At 45.9% G+C, this 13,485-nt stretch overlaps 1 protein-coding gene across 7 annotated transcripts in view; it reads right to left on the bottom strand.

The window, feature by feature from the left end:
- LAMA2 (laminin subunit alpha 2) overlaps positions 1–13,485 on the bottom strand; it is an 834,596-nt gene that overhangs the window by 124,183 nt on the left and 696,928 nt on the right. The gene's annotated exons all lie outside the window — the stretch shown is intronic.

Below are 13,485 nucleotides of genomic sequence, written 5' to 3'. Positions count from 1 at the left end.
GTTAAAGTGTTTTTCCAAGGTAAGATCCTTGGATCTGAATTCCTATTAGGAAATGTTAATAGTGGGAGGCTATTGTGATTTTTTATTTTTCAGATACTTTAATTGCATTTACTTATACATTGTCTTTATAACCAGTGTGGGATTTACATCTCATTAGACTATGGGTACAAATTGTATGACACTAGACAATCAAGTAGGCTATATCTTAGTTCCCGTAGGGCTCTAAAATGTTTGTTTGCTGATACAAAATAAAGCAGAACATTGTGGTATACTTCTCACAACCTCCATACAACACTACCTACAACCATCAATATTGTCCTCCTTTAATGTCCGAATTGAAATATAAACACTAGAGATAAGCGAACGTACTCGTCCGAGCTTGATACTCGTTCGAGTATTAGCGTGTTCGAGATACTCGTTACTAGAGGCGAGCACCACGCGATGTTCGAGTTACTTTCACTTTCATCTCTGAGACGTTAGCGTGCTTTTCTGGCCAATAGAAAGACAGGAAAGGCATTACAACTTCCCCCTGCGACGTTCAAGCCCTATACCACCCCCCTGCAGTGAGTGGCTGGCGAGATCAGGTGCCACCCGAGTATATAAATTGGCCCCTCCCGCGGCTCGCCACAGATGCATTCTGACGGAGATCAGGGAAAGTGCTGCTGATGCCGGAGCTGCTATAGGGAGAGTGTTAGGATTGATTTTATGCTTCGAGAACCCCAACGGTCCTTCTTAGGGCCACATCTGACCGTGTGCAGTACTGCTGAGGCTGCTTTTTGCAGTGTTGCACTTTTTTTTTTTTTTGGTATATCGGCCGTGCAGAGCATTGCGTCCAGAGCATTGCGTCCTGCAGTAATTTTACATAGTCCAGGGCCAGTAGTGGTGGTGAGGCAGGGACAGTGAAAGACATATACAGTCTATATAGGCAGTGGGCTTTTCCAAAAAACTTTGGGAAAAAAAATCTATTTGGACTGCCTGTGACCGTCCTGACTGTACTGCGTCTCTGCCGGGGGTAGTTGTCCTAATTCATACGCAGCCAGCTAAGTGTAACAGCAGGCTTGCGCAAAATTCTTTCCTGGCTCTGCTGTGCGTTCCGTAAGCGAAGTCAGCCTCCAACCACAGGCCAATAAGCGGCACATTTAATTACAGCGTTCTGTTTCTGCACTACTGGTAATACAGCATGCTGAGGGGTAGGGGTAGGCCTAGAGGACGTGGACGCGGGCGAGGACGCGGAGGCCCAAGTCAGGGTGTGGGCACAGGCCGAGCTCCTGATCCAGGTGTATCGCAGCCGACTGCTGCGGGATTAGGAGAGAGGCACGTTTCTGGCGTCCCCACATTCATCTCACAATTAATGGGTCCACGCGGTAGACCTTTATTAGAAAATGAGCAGTGTGAGCATGTCATGTCATGGATGGCAGAAAGTGCATCCAACAATATATCGAACACCCAGAGTTCTGCGCCGTCCACTGCTGCCATTCTGAATCCTCTGGCTGCTGCTCCTCCTTCCTCCCAGCCTCCTCACTCCATTACAATGACACATTCTGAGGAGCAGGCAGACTTCCAGGAACTGTTCTCGGGCCCCTGCCCAGAATGGGCAGCAATGGTTCCGAATCCTCTCCCACTGGAGGAGTTTGTCGTGACCGATGCCCAACCTATGGAAAGTTCCCGGGATCCGGGGGATGAGGCTGGGGACTTCCGGCAACTGTCTCAAGAGCTTTCAGTGGGTGAGAAGGACGATGACGATGAGACACAGTTGTCTATCACTCAGGTGGTAGTAATTGGAGTAAGTCCGAGGGAGGAGCGCACAGAGGATTCGGAGGAAGAGCAGCAGGACGATGAGGTGACTGACCCCACCTGGTTTGATACGCCTACTGAGGACAGGTCTTCAGAGGGGGAGGCAAGTGCAGCAGCAGGGCAGGTTGGAAGAGGCAGTGCGGTGGCCAGGGGTAGAGGCAGGGCCAGACCGAATAATCCACCAACTGTTTCCCAAAGCGCCCCCTCACGCCATGCCATCCTGCAGAGGCCGAGGTGCTCAAAGGTGTGGCAGTTTTTCACTGAGAGTGCAGACGACCGACGAACAGTGGTGTGCAACCTTTGTCGCGCCAAGATCAGCCGGGGAGCCACCACCACCAGCCTCACCACCACCAGCATGTGCAGACATATGATGGCCAAGCACCCCACAAGGTGGGACGAAGGCCGTTCACCGCCTCCGGTTTGCACTGCTGCCTCTCCCCCTGTGCCCCAACCTGCCACTGAGATCCAACCCCCCTCTCAGGACACAGGCACTACCGTCTCCTGGCCTGCACCCACACCCTCACCTCCGCTGTCCTCGGCCCCATCCACCAATGTCTCTCAGCGCACCGTCCAGCCGTCGCTAGCGCAACTGTTGAAGCGCAAGCGCAAGTACGCGGCCACACACCCACACGCTCAAGCGTTAAACGTGCACATAGCCAAATTTATCAGCCTGGAGATGCTGCCGTATAGGGTTGTGGAAACGGAGGCTTTCAAAGGTATGATGGCGGCGGCGGCCCCGCGCTACTCAGTTCCCAGTCGCCACTACTTTTCCCGATGTGCCGTCCCAGCCCTGCACGACCACGTCTCCCGCAACATTGTACGCGCCCTCACCAACGTGCTTACAGGCAAGGTCCACTTAACAACGGACACGTGGACAAGCACAGGCGGGCAGGGCCACTATATCTCCCTGACGGCACATTGGGTGAATTTAGTGGAGGCTGGGACCGAGTCAGAGCCTGACACCGCTCACGTCCTACCCACCCCCAGAATTGCGGGCCCCAGCTCGGTGGTGGTATCTGCGGAGGTGTATGCTTCCTCCACTAAAGCACCCTCCTCCTCCTCCTCCTCCTCTGTCTCGCAATCAAGATGTGTTAGCAGCAGCATGTCGCCAGCAGTCGGTGTCGCGCGGTGTGGCAGCACAGCGGTGGGCAAGCGTCAGCAGGCCGTGCTGAAACTACTCAGCTTAGGAGAGAAGAGGCACACGGCCCACGAACTGCTGCAGGGTCTGACAGAGCAGACCGACCGCTGGCTTGCGCCGCTGAGCCTCCAACCGGGCATGGTCGTGTGTGACAACGGCCGTAACCTGGTAGCGGCTCTGCAGTTCGGCAGCCTCACGCACGTGCCATGCCTGGCCCACGTCTTTAATTTGGTGGTTCAGCGCTTTCTGAAAAGCTACCCACGCTTGTCAGACCTGCTCGGAAAGGTGCGCCGGCTCTGCGCACATTTCCGCAAGTCCCACATGGACGTTGCCACCCTGCAACATCGGTTTCATCTGCCAGTGCACCGACTGCTGTGCGACGTGCCCACACGGTGGAACTCTACGCTCCACATGTTGGCCAGGCTCTATGAGCAGCGTAGTGCTATAGTGGAATACCAACTCCAACATGGGCGGCGCAGTGGGAGTCAGCCTCTTCAATTCTTTACAGAAGAGTGGGCCTGGTTGGCAGACATATGCCAGGTCCTTGGAAACTTTGAGGAGTCTACCCAGATGGTGAGCGGCGATGCTGCAATCATTAGCGTCACCATTCTTCTGCTATGCCTCTTGAGAAGTTCCCTGCAAAGCATAAAGGCAGACGCTTTGCGCTCGGAAACAGAGGTGGGGGAAGACAGTATGTCGCTGGATAGTCAGAGCACCCTCCTGTCTATATCTCAGCGCGTTGAGGAGGAGGAGGAGGAGGAGGAGGGGGAAGAGACAGCTTGGCCCACTGCTGAGGGTACCCATGCTGCTTGCCTGTCATCCTTTCAGCGTGTATGGCCTGAGGAGGAGGAGGAGGATCCTGAAAGTGATCTTCCTAGTGAGGACAGCCATGTGTTGCATACAGGTACCCTGGCACACATGGCTGACTTCATGTTAGGATGCCTTTCTCGTGACCCTCGCATTACACGCATCCTGGCCACTACGGATTACTGGGTGTACACACTGCTCAACCCACGGTATAAGGAGAACCTTTCCACTCTCATACCCGAAGAGGAAAGGGGTTCGAGAGTGATGCTATACCACAGGACCCTGGCGGACAAGCTGATGGTAAAATTCCCATCCGACAGTACTAGTGGCAGAAGGCGCAGTTCCGAGGGCCAGGTAGCAGGGGAGGCGCGGAGATCAGGCAGCATGTACAGCACAGGCAGGGGAACACTCTCTAAGGCCTTTGACAGCTTTATGGCTCCCCAGCAAGACTGTGTCACCGCTCCCCAGTCAAGGCTGAGTCGGCGGGAGCACTGTAAAAGGATGGTGAGGGAGTACATAGCCGATCGCACGACCGTCCTCCGTGACGCCTCTGCCCCCTACAACTACTGGGTGTCGAAGCTGGACACGTGGCCTGAACTCGCACTGTATGCCCTGGAGGTGCTTGCTTGTCCTGTGGCTAGCGTCTTGTCAGAGAGGGCGTTTAGTGCGGCTGGGGGAATCATCACAGATAAGCGTACCTGCCTGCCAACCGACAGTGCCGACAGGCTTACACTCATCAAGATGAACAAAGCCTGGATTTCCCCAGACTTCTCTTCTCCACCAGCGGACAGCAGCGATACCTAAACAATATGTAGGCTGCACCCGCGGATGGAAGCTTTGTTCTCTATCACCATCAAAAGCGTGGACCTTTTAGCTTCATCAATCTGTGTATAATATTCATAATCCTCCTCCTCCTGCTCCACCTCCTGAAACCTGACGTAATCACGCCGAACGGGCAATTTTTCTTAGGCCCACAAGGCTCAGTCATATAATTTTTGTAAACAATTTTTATACGTTTCAATGCTCATTAAAGCGTTGAAACTTGCACCTGAACCAATTTTTATTTTAACTGGGCTGCCTCCAGGCCTAGTTACAAATTAAGCCACATTAACCAAAGCGATTAATGGGTTTCACCTGCCCTCTTGGTTGGGCATGGGCAATTTTTCTGACGTACATTAGTACTGTTGGTAAACCAATTTTTTGGGGCCCTCGCCTACAGTGTAATCCAATAAATTTTTTGCCCACCTACATTAAAGCTGACGTTACATCAGCTGTGCTGGGCACTGCAATGGGATATATTTATGTACCGCCAGTGGCTTCCTGGCACCCACCCATGCTGTCGGTCCACACGGAGTTGTAACTGCATGTGTCCAGTTATAAAGAACCCCAGTCTGACTGGGACATGCATTAAACATGACATTACCTCAGCTGTGATGGGCACTGCAATGGGATATATTTATGTACCGCCGGTGGGTTCCAGGGAGCCACCCATGCTGTCGGTCCACACGGAGTTGTAACTGCATGTGTCTACTTCTAAAGAACCCCAGTCTGACTGGGGCATGCAGTGTGGGCCGAAGCCCACCTACATTAAACATGACATTACCTCAGCTGTGATGGGCAATGCAATGGGATATATTTATGTACCGCCGGTGGCTTCCTGGCACCCACCCATGCTGTCGGTCCACAGGGACTTCACAATAGGGAGTTGTACCTGCCTGTGTCTATGAATTAAAAACCCCGGTCAGGTTGGGGCATGCAGTGTGGGCCGAACCCCACCTGCATTTAATCTGACGTTAGCTCTGCTGTCCAGGGCACTGCAATGGGATAAATTTATGTACAGCCGGTGGGTTCCAGGGAGCCACCCATGCTGTCGGTCCACACGGAGTTGTAACTGCATGTATCCACTTCTAAAGAACCCCAGTCTGACTGGGGCATGCAGTGTGGGCCGAAGCCCACCTGCATTAAACATGACATTACCTCAGCTGTGATGGGCAATGCAATGGGATATATTTATGTACCGCCGGTGGCTTCCTGGCACCCACCCATGCTGTCGGTCCACAGGGACTTCACAATAGGGAGTTGTACCTGCCTGTGTCTATGAATTAAAAACCCCGGTCAGGTTGGGGTATGCAGTGTGGGCCGAAGCCCACCTGCATTTAATCTGACACTAGCTCTGCTGTCCAGGGCACTGCAATGGGATACATTTATATACAGCCGGTGGGTTCCAGGGAGCCACCCATGCTGTGGGTGCACACGGAATTCCCATTGCGGAGTTGTACCTGTCTGTGACTATTTATAAAAAAACGCGGTCTGACTGGGGCATGCAGACACCTTGACAGAATGAATAGTGTGTGGCACATAGGTTCCCCATTGCTATGCCCACGTGTGCAGCTTCTGATGGCGGTGGCACAGGATTATATTTCTCATTGCTTCTGTACAGCATTGTGGGCTATCCCCCCGCCCCTTTTAAAGAGGGTCGCTGCCTGGCCCTGCCAACCCTCTGCAGTGTGTGCCTGCGGTTCCTCCTCATGGCAGACGCACTTATAAATAGACATGAAGGTGGTGTGGCATGAGGGCAGCTGAAGGCTGCGCAGGGACACTTTGGTGTCCGCTGTGGTCACTGGGTCATGCGCGCGGGGGGGGGGGGGCAGCCTCTAACCCAGGAGAAGTGGCAGCGGAGTGTCATGCAGGCAGTGATTGTGCTTTGTTGGAGGTAGTGTGGTGCTTAGCTAAGGTATGCATTGCTAATGAGGGCTTTTCAGAAGTAAAAATTGTTGGGAGGGGGGGGGGGCACTCTTGCCGCTATTGTGGCTTAATAGTGGGACCTGGGAACTTGAGATGCAGCCCAACATGTAGCCCCTCGCCTGCCCTATCCTTTGCTGTGTCGTTCCCATCACTTTCTTGAATTGCCCAGATTTTCACAAATGGAAACCTTAGCGAGCATCGGCGATATACAAAAATGCTCGGGTCGCCCATTGACTTCAATGGGGTTCGCTATTCGAAACGAACCCTCGAGCATCGCGAAAATTTCATCCCGAGTAACGAGCACCTGAGCATTTTGGTGCTCGCTCATCTCTAATAAACACCCCTAATTTACATAGGAATGTACATAGTTCAAATTCTTAATTTGTAACATTTCTCTGTAAAATTACCACCAAAGCTGCCTATAAACACACACCTACTGTTCCTAGAGGAGAACATTGGCTAGGGACATAAAGTTTTACCACAATAGATATTTATCACTGATCCACGGGGGTGATAAACGTCTGGGTGCCTCACTCGAACCCAGCACTGTATTCTAGGGGGTTGACAAAGACTACCAAGCACTGTACTGAGCTGTTTCTGTCTGTCCTATAGACTTTGAATAGAGTGTGCATTCTCAACCGTCGCTCCATTCGAACTTCTCCTCACTGTGGTTGTGCAGTGAGGAAGAAAGGGAGCTCAAGTGATTGGTGTGGCTCCAAGTGGTAGCAATCAGATATTTATCATATATCCTGTAGAAAGGTGATAAATGCCCACTGTGGGGAAAAAAAAAACTTTCAATGGTTTACTAATTAGAATAAATATCCATGACTAACTGTACAAATTCATGACATAACCAAAAATTGGAACATGTTTTTCTAAACTTTTAATAACTTTTTTTTTAATTCATCAAGTTTTTTATGCATTTTTTTGTCACCAAGTAAGACTTGAACATTTAATTTTTTCATCGCTTCCACAATACACTACAATACTTCGGTATTGCAGTGTATTGGTCAATGCTCTGTCATTCTATTGCACCCTGCCACAAGTAAAGTGTAATAAAGATAATAGAATGGCATGCCTGGGGGCAATCACTAGGTTGCCAGCAACCATGACAACTGAACAGCACATCGTGATCTCATCATGGGGAAAAGGGAGTAATCGTAAGGATCGAGGGAGCCCCATCCCTGTATCTAACCATTGAAAAGCTGCAGTCAGCCCTGGTTGGGGGATCAGAAGAATTAATTAGCCAGGATCTGAGTTATCTCTGATCCTGGCCATTTCAGCTTTGTTTTACAGCTGAACACTGCCATTGATGGAGTAGACTAAGCTCTTCAGTCCATGCCATACTCTCCCACTAGACTGATGTAGATATACAAATTTGAGACAAGGTAAGGGTGGACACATCTGTATGTAGTAGCCTTTGAAAAAAGTTACTTTCATAAGGATCTTTTAAAGTTTAGCTCTTTTCCATGACTATTTTGAGCATAGCTTCCATTTACATCACTGCATGTGGAACTGTAGGCAACCACGCATAGCTTCAAAACAAGTAATTAAAAGTACAATAACTCCGGATGAAACAACAGAAACCACAACATTTCTGTATATCGGAGCAGAAATAAACATAATTTGCAATTTAGATATTAATTTGGTGTGAAATGCTTTGTCTAAAGGTTTATCATGCTCTGCTACACTATTATTTTTTGCTATCATAATTAATTGCACAGAGGAAATTGAGACAATTGATACAAATAGATGTAGCATGTAGTAAATGAAATGCCACTTTCATCTAAAACCCTTTTCCCTTCAAGCACTTGTTTGGACAAAACAAACCATGTCTTAAAATCTGTCTGTATGCATTGAGACTGACATTACCTTTTTACCTTTTATAATGAACAACTTGTGTTTCATCTGAGAACAAAGATGAACAACTCAATGCAAAATGCTGTCATTTTTGCTTGATAAACCATAGCCCATAGTCAGTTACTTCCATGCTTTTTATTAGTTCATGAGTGAAACTGATCTAATTGGAAAACACTCTTCAGATGCTTGAAGATAAATCTTACCATGGTCATCTGGAGTATCTTGTTTATATGATACCTTCTACATAAAACATGCTTAACTATTTGTAACAGTGTAAAATAGCATGGTACTAGAGATGAGAGAGTACTCGCTAAGGGCAATTACTCGATCGAGCATTGCCCTTAGTGAGTACCAGACCGCTCGGAAGAAAAGATTCGGCTGCCAGCGGCGAGCGGGGAGCTGTGGGGCAGAGCGTGGAGGAACGGAGGGGAGATCTCTCTCTCCCTCTCCCCCCCCCCCCCCCCCGCTCCCCCCTGCTCACTGCCGCAACTCACCTCTCACCCGCGCCTGCAGCCAGGCCTTTTCTTCCGAACGGGAAGATACTCGCTAAGGACAATGCTCGATTGAGTAATTGTCCTTAGCGAGTATGCTCGCTCATCTCTACATGGTACCATGTTAGCCAGAAGAATCTATGTGATATTAAATAGTTTAGTGTCAAAAGAAAAAAGTACTCTTGTGCGTTATGAAGAGATGAGAGCGGATGAGGATATAGAAATATCTGGGTTTCATACGGAGTGGCAGCCTTGGCTTGACTTCAGCTGATCTTCTAAACTTCGAGAGTGTAAACCCTGCGGTCAATCACAACACAGAATCCTCATCTCACCCCTCTTTATACTTATACCGGGTGCTTATCCTCCCGCATGGATACGTCTTATATCATCTCTCCTAACAGCTTGGCCCCTTGGGGTGGTCTTCCTTATATGTATGCAATCCCCTATATGCATCTTAGAGATCCATACTTTCCCCTCATCAAACCTCTTCCCCATTACCCCCTCCCCATGTTACAAAGTTTGTTCATACACTAAGTTAAATTCTTATTTAATTAGAAAAGACAGATAGAGGTTGTTTATTTGTATGAGCTTCAAGGCTATTCAGCTGAAGTTCAAGGATGTTAATTTACGTATTGGTACATATCCCTACTCGATGTATAACCATGTTTTATTACTATATGTACCTTGTTCACTCTGTCCTAATAAAAGCTTTTTGAATGAAAAGAAAAAAGTAATATGGAAGTGATGCTTTAGTGGCTAACCAGAAAAAGTATATTGGCAAGTGTTTAGAGCACAGAGGCCCCTTCATCAGGCAAACTTTACAAACGTATGACTGAAGAAGAGCGATATGTTTAAGAAGAGTTACGGCAAGATATTTGTACTTGGGGTGAGAAGGTACTAAGATGAGCTAGAGCAGTAAAATTGAGGTATTTATAGCAGATGGAATTGTAGAAACATTTCTGTTGAACATATCACATGTATTGAAAGGGATCATGCCACGTGCGTGAGCGATAGAGGGAAAGGTGTTACTTATCATCCCAGATTTCATGCAGCTTGGGAATGTACTCAAATAGTAAATATGTGTTTAAGAATATAATTTACCATAATCTTTCCATGGTAAACAGAATGGGCAAAAATTGCATGTTGCACAAAGGTAGGACAGAAACCATTCCTGTTCAAGAGTACTAGCTATACTGAGTAAATCTCGTTACTAAGAATGCTAAGAAAATCTCACACTGGAAAAAAAAACACTTTTGTGGTCACTCAAAATCTTGCAATTGTATTCTATTGATAAATAAACCAACATAGGTGTTCTTATGTCTGATGAAAAGCAAATAAAGTCTGTTATAGTTGGAGATGAGCGAGCATACTTGCTAAGGGCAATTACTCGAGTGAGCATTGCCCTTAGCGAGTACCTGCCCACTCGGAAGAAAAGATTCGGGTGCCGGCGGCAGGCGGGGAGCTGCGGGCAAGAGCATGGAGGAACGGACGGGAGATCTCTCTCTCCCCCCCCCCGCTCCCCCCTGCTCACTGCAGCAACTCACCTCTCACCCGCATCGGCAGCCGAATCTTTTCTTCCGAGCGGGGCAGGTACTCGCTAAGGGCAATGCTCACTCGAGTAATTGCCCTTAGCGAGTATGCTCGCTCATCTCTAGTTATAGTAAGAACAGTCAAATATTGTAGCGATAATGTGATGTCATAGGGATACTTTGCTGAGTAAGACCCGTAGAGCTTACTATTACTGAAAGTAGTATGAATTCTGAATGTTCCCAAAATTTTTTAAGATAAGGACTCTCTCACACAAGCGTTTCCCACAGACGGATCTACTGCTGTAGTAGTGATGCTTTGGGGAGTTTTTCTTCCAATTTTAATGTGACTGTTGGGAGTTAATTGGGCTTGACATATTGGAGTGCCTTTTTATGTTTTTGATTTATATTGACAAGTATATGCAAAAGTTACAGAACAAAAAATTTGCATATGCACAGAGAACACATTTAAAAATGCAAAACTTTTGTGAGTGACATTTTGTCCTTTTACCCTGAGTACAACACATTAATTGTTCATATTACAATACCCGTACACTGATGATTGATAAGAAGGTCCTTTTGACATACAACCACGCAGAGAGCGCTGCTATATATTCTTTCTTACTGTATTGTTGGGAATATGGTTCCATAATAGAGAGACTACAAATAATAGGTATTAGAAGGAATGTAAATTGTACATAATTTGAAAAATAAATTGACTAGAAGATGGACAAGTATAGCTGGGCTTCACTATATTAGTATGTACCGAACAGATTCTGAGTAAAGCCAGATTTATAGAATAAATGTTCTTATTTAAAAAGAAGAATGTTGAATTATTCAGTTTCTAGCTACAGAGCAGAATTTCTGTAGATGGGAATATAAAAAAAGCCTCTCTATCCGTATTAAGACTTCCTGATACTTTCAATTTTTCCTCATTTATTCTCAGTAAATCTATCCTGGCCTAGCAGTGTAGAATGAAATGCACAAACTGAAGGAATGATCAAGGAGTAACAAGCGGTATAATTCTTACCAAATGATAAATTGAAATAGAGGCACCTTCTTAATTAACAGAATTCCAGTCAAAATGATGTCTAAAGACCTATCAAGAAGCTGTCTTTTTAAGTATCAATGTGATTTTAACAATGATTTATGAATGTATGGTCAAAGCCTTAAAATCTGTCCAACGGCGAAAAAGTTATTTCACAAGTAGGCTGACTATTCAAATCATATACGCTGCCCAGAAAACTATAGATTTTTTTGCATTTAATCATTTTTGTACTGTGTTCGAAAAATCCAGAAAGAATTTGTTGGGGAGCAAATTTCTGCTAAAGCATTACATGTGCAGGAATAATACATATTGCTGGAGAAAAAGAATGATCCAGTCTGGGTAATTTGGAACATCTGCAGGAGTTAAGGATATAGCCAATCATATTAAAGAGATTGTATGGCATTAGAAAAGTATAACTACTGCATTTTTTGAACTATAAGACACTAGAGCATACACCCAGGCTTTAGGCAGCAGAAAATAGGGGAAATATTTTATACTAATGTCACTAATTGTCCAGAGAAGTGTCAGTTTTTTCATGTTGTAGGGTAGAAAAAGGGTTAATATTTTATTAGAATTATTATTTTAATATTAAGGGGAGGGAAGGGGCACAACTGATCGCCTCTGTGAATGAGCCCTGTGTAGTTCTCCAGCACTGATGAAGTGTCCACGTAGGTCTTCTCTTTGGATGGCAGTCCTATGTTTTCAGCCAGATGTTCTAGTAACTGCTTGTTTTTGAGCTTCAGTGGTGCTGGAGGACCACATAATTATATATATATCTTCCTGCACACTTGTACGCTTACTTGTGCCATCTCTGTGCACTGAGAGTTCACTGTGAAACTGGACAACTGCATTCCTGACATATTGTGATGTCCACTATCCATTACTCTCGATTCACTTTTACGTCATCTCTCAAAGGAGGAGAGAGAGGAATGAGAAAAAAGATGGAGATAAACCTTCAGGCATTATCTGCTGCTGAGGTAGGCTGGGATCAGTTACTCAAAAGTTATTCAAAGTGAAAGCTCAGTTGGGCTGCTGGATGTGGAGGAGTCTAGGAGGGAGGAGTAGTGTTATCACTTCTCTATGCTTGGCTGGACATGAAACAGTAAGGGGGAAGACTATTCAGTCTATAAGGTGCAGGGACACTTTAGGAAGATTTATTCTTGCCAAAATGTGTGTCTTATGGTCAGAAAAATTCAGTACTTTATTCTTGAATCAGTAAGACGCTAGTCCATTGGCTGTCCAGTATTGCACATCTTCTGATTTCCCTTAAAGGAACTATATAACAATTTTTTTAATTAATTAAAACCAGATTTAGAAAATTTTTTAAAATATTTCTCTAATCAGCTTTTAATTTCCGATTCTAGATTTTTTAATTTTGCTGTCTGTCCATGACTATGATGACAGCCATCTTGCCTGATCTACATTTAACAGATATGCTTTACAGCACTCTGATTGGCCATTCACACAATGGTCAGAAAGGAACACATTGACTAGTATGGGAAACTGTTCTAAACATGCTTTGTGACCTTTGAGGGGGTCATTTCGCAGATAGAGGTGAGTAGATAGCTTATACCTATTGTGAATGGTGGATCCTGTGTTATTTATATAGAGGTGTTACTGCTCGGTGTAATCCGGACTGTGATGTCAGCGAGATGACATTGCAACGTTTTCTCTACAAATCAGGAACTGACAGACTTTTATTAGGCTCTGTGCACAGTGTGAAAAATGCTGAACTTTTTTTAAAATTTAGATTGTGACTGAAAATATAAAAAAACTGTTTCTGTAAGCGAGCGACCATTTTTTACTATTCATATAATACTGTTTCAATTGATATATTCTGGATTGTTATTGCGATTGTGTTTAGAAATAAACAATGTCAAAAAAATGGTGATTTCCCAACCGATGGTCCTAGTTTACTAAGTAATAAGCTGTGGTCTTTTTGGATTAGCTAATTATTAGTGCCGATCTTATCACAGTTGACCAACCATTATGGTACATTCGGCCAATACATCTTTCTAGGTTTTGTTTTGGTGAATTTAAGAGAATCAAAGCCTGAACAATACTCTCATTGCATTC

Source organism: Eleutherodactylus coqui, chromosome 1 (assembly GCF_035609145.1).
Source record: "Eleutherodactylus coqui strain aEleCoq1 chromosome 1, aEleCoq1.hap1, whole genome shotgun sequence".
In the NCBI taxonomy this organism is placed as follows: domain Eukaryota; kingdom Metazoa; phylum Chordata; class Amphibia; order Anura; family Eleutherodactylidae; genus Eleutherodactylus; species Eleutherodactylus coqui.
The sequence above is the reverse complement of the archived record's forward strand: the minus strand, read 5'-3'. Positions and strand labels throughout refer to the sequence as shown.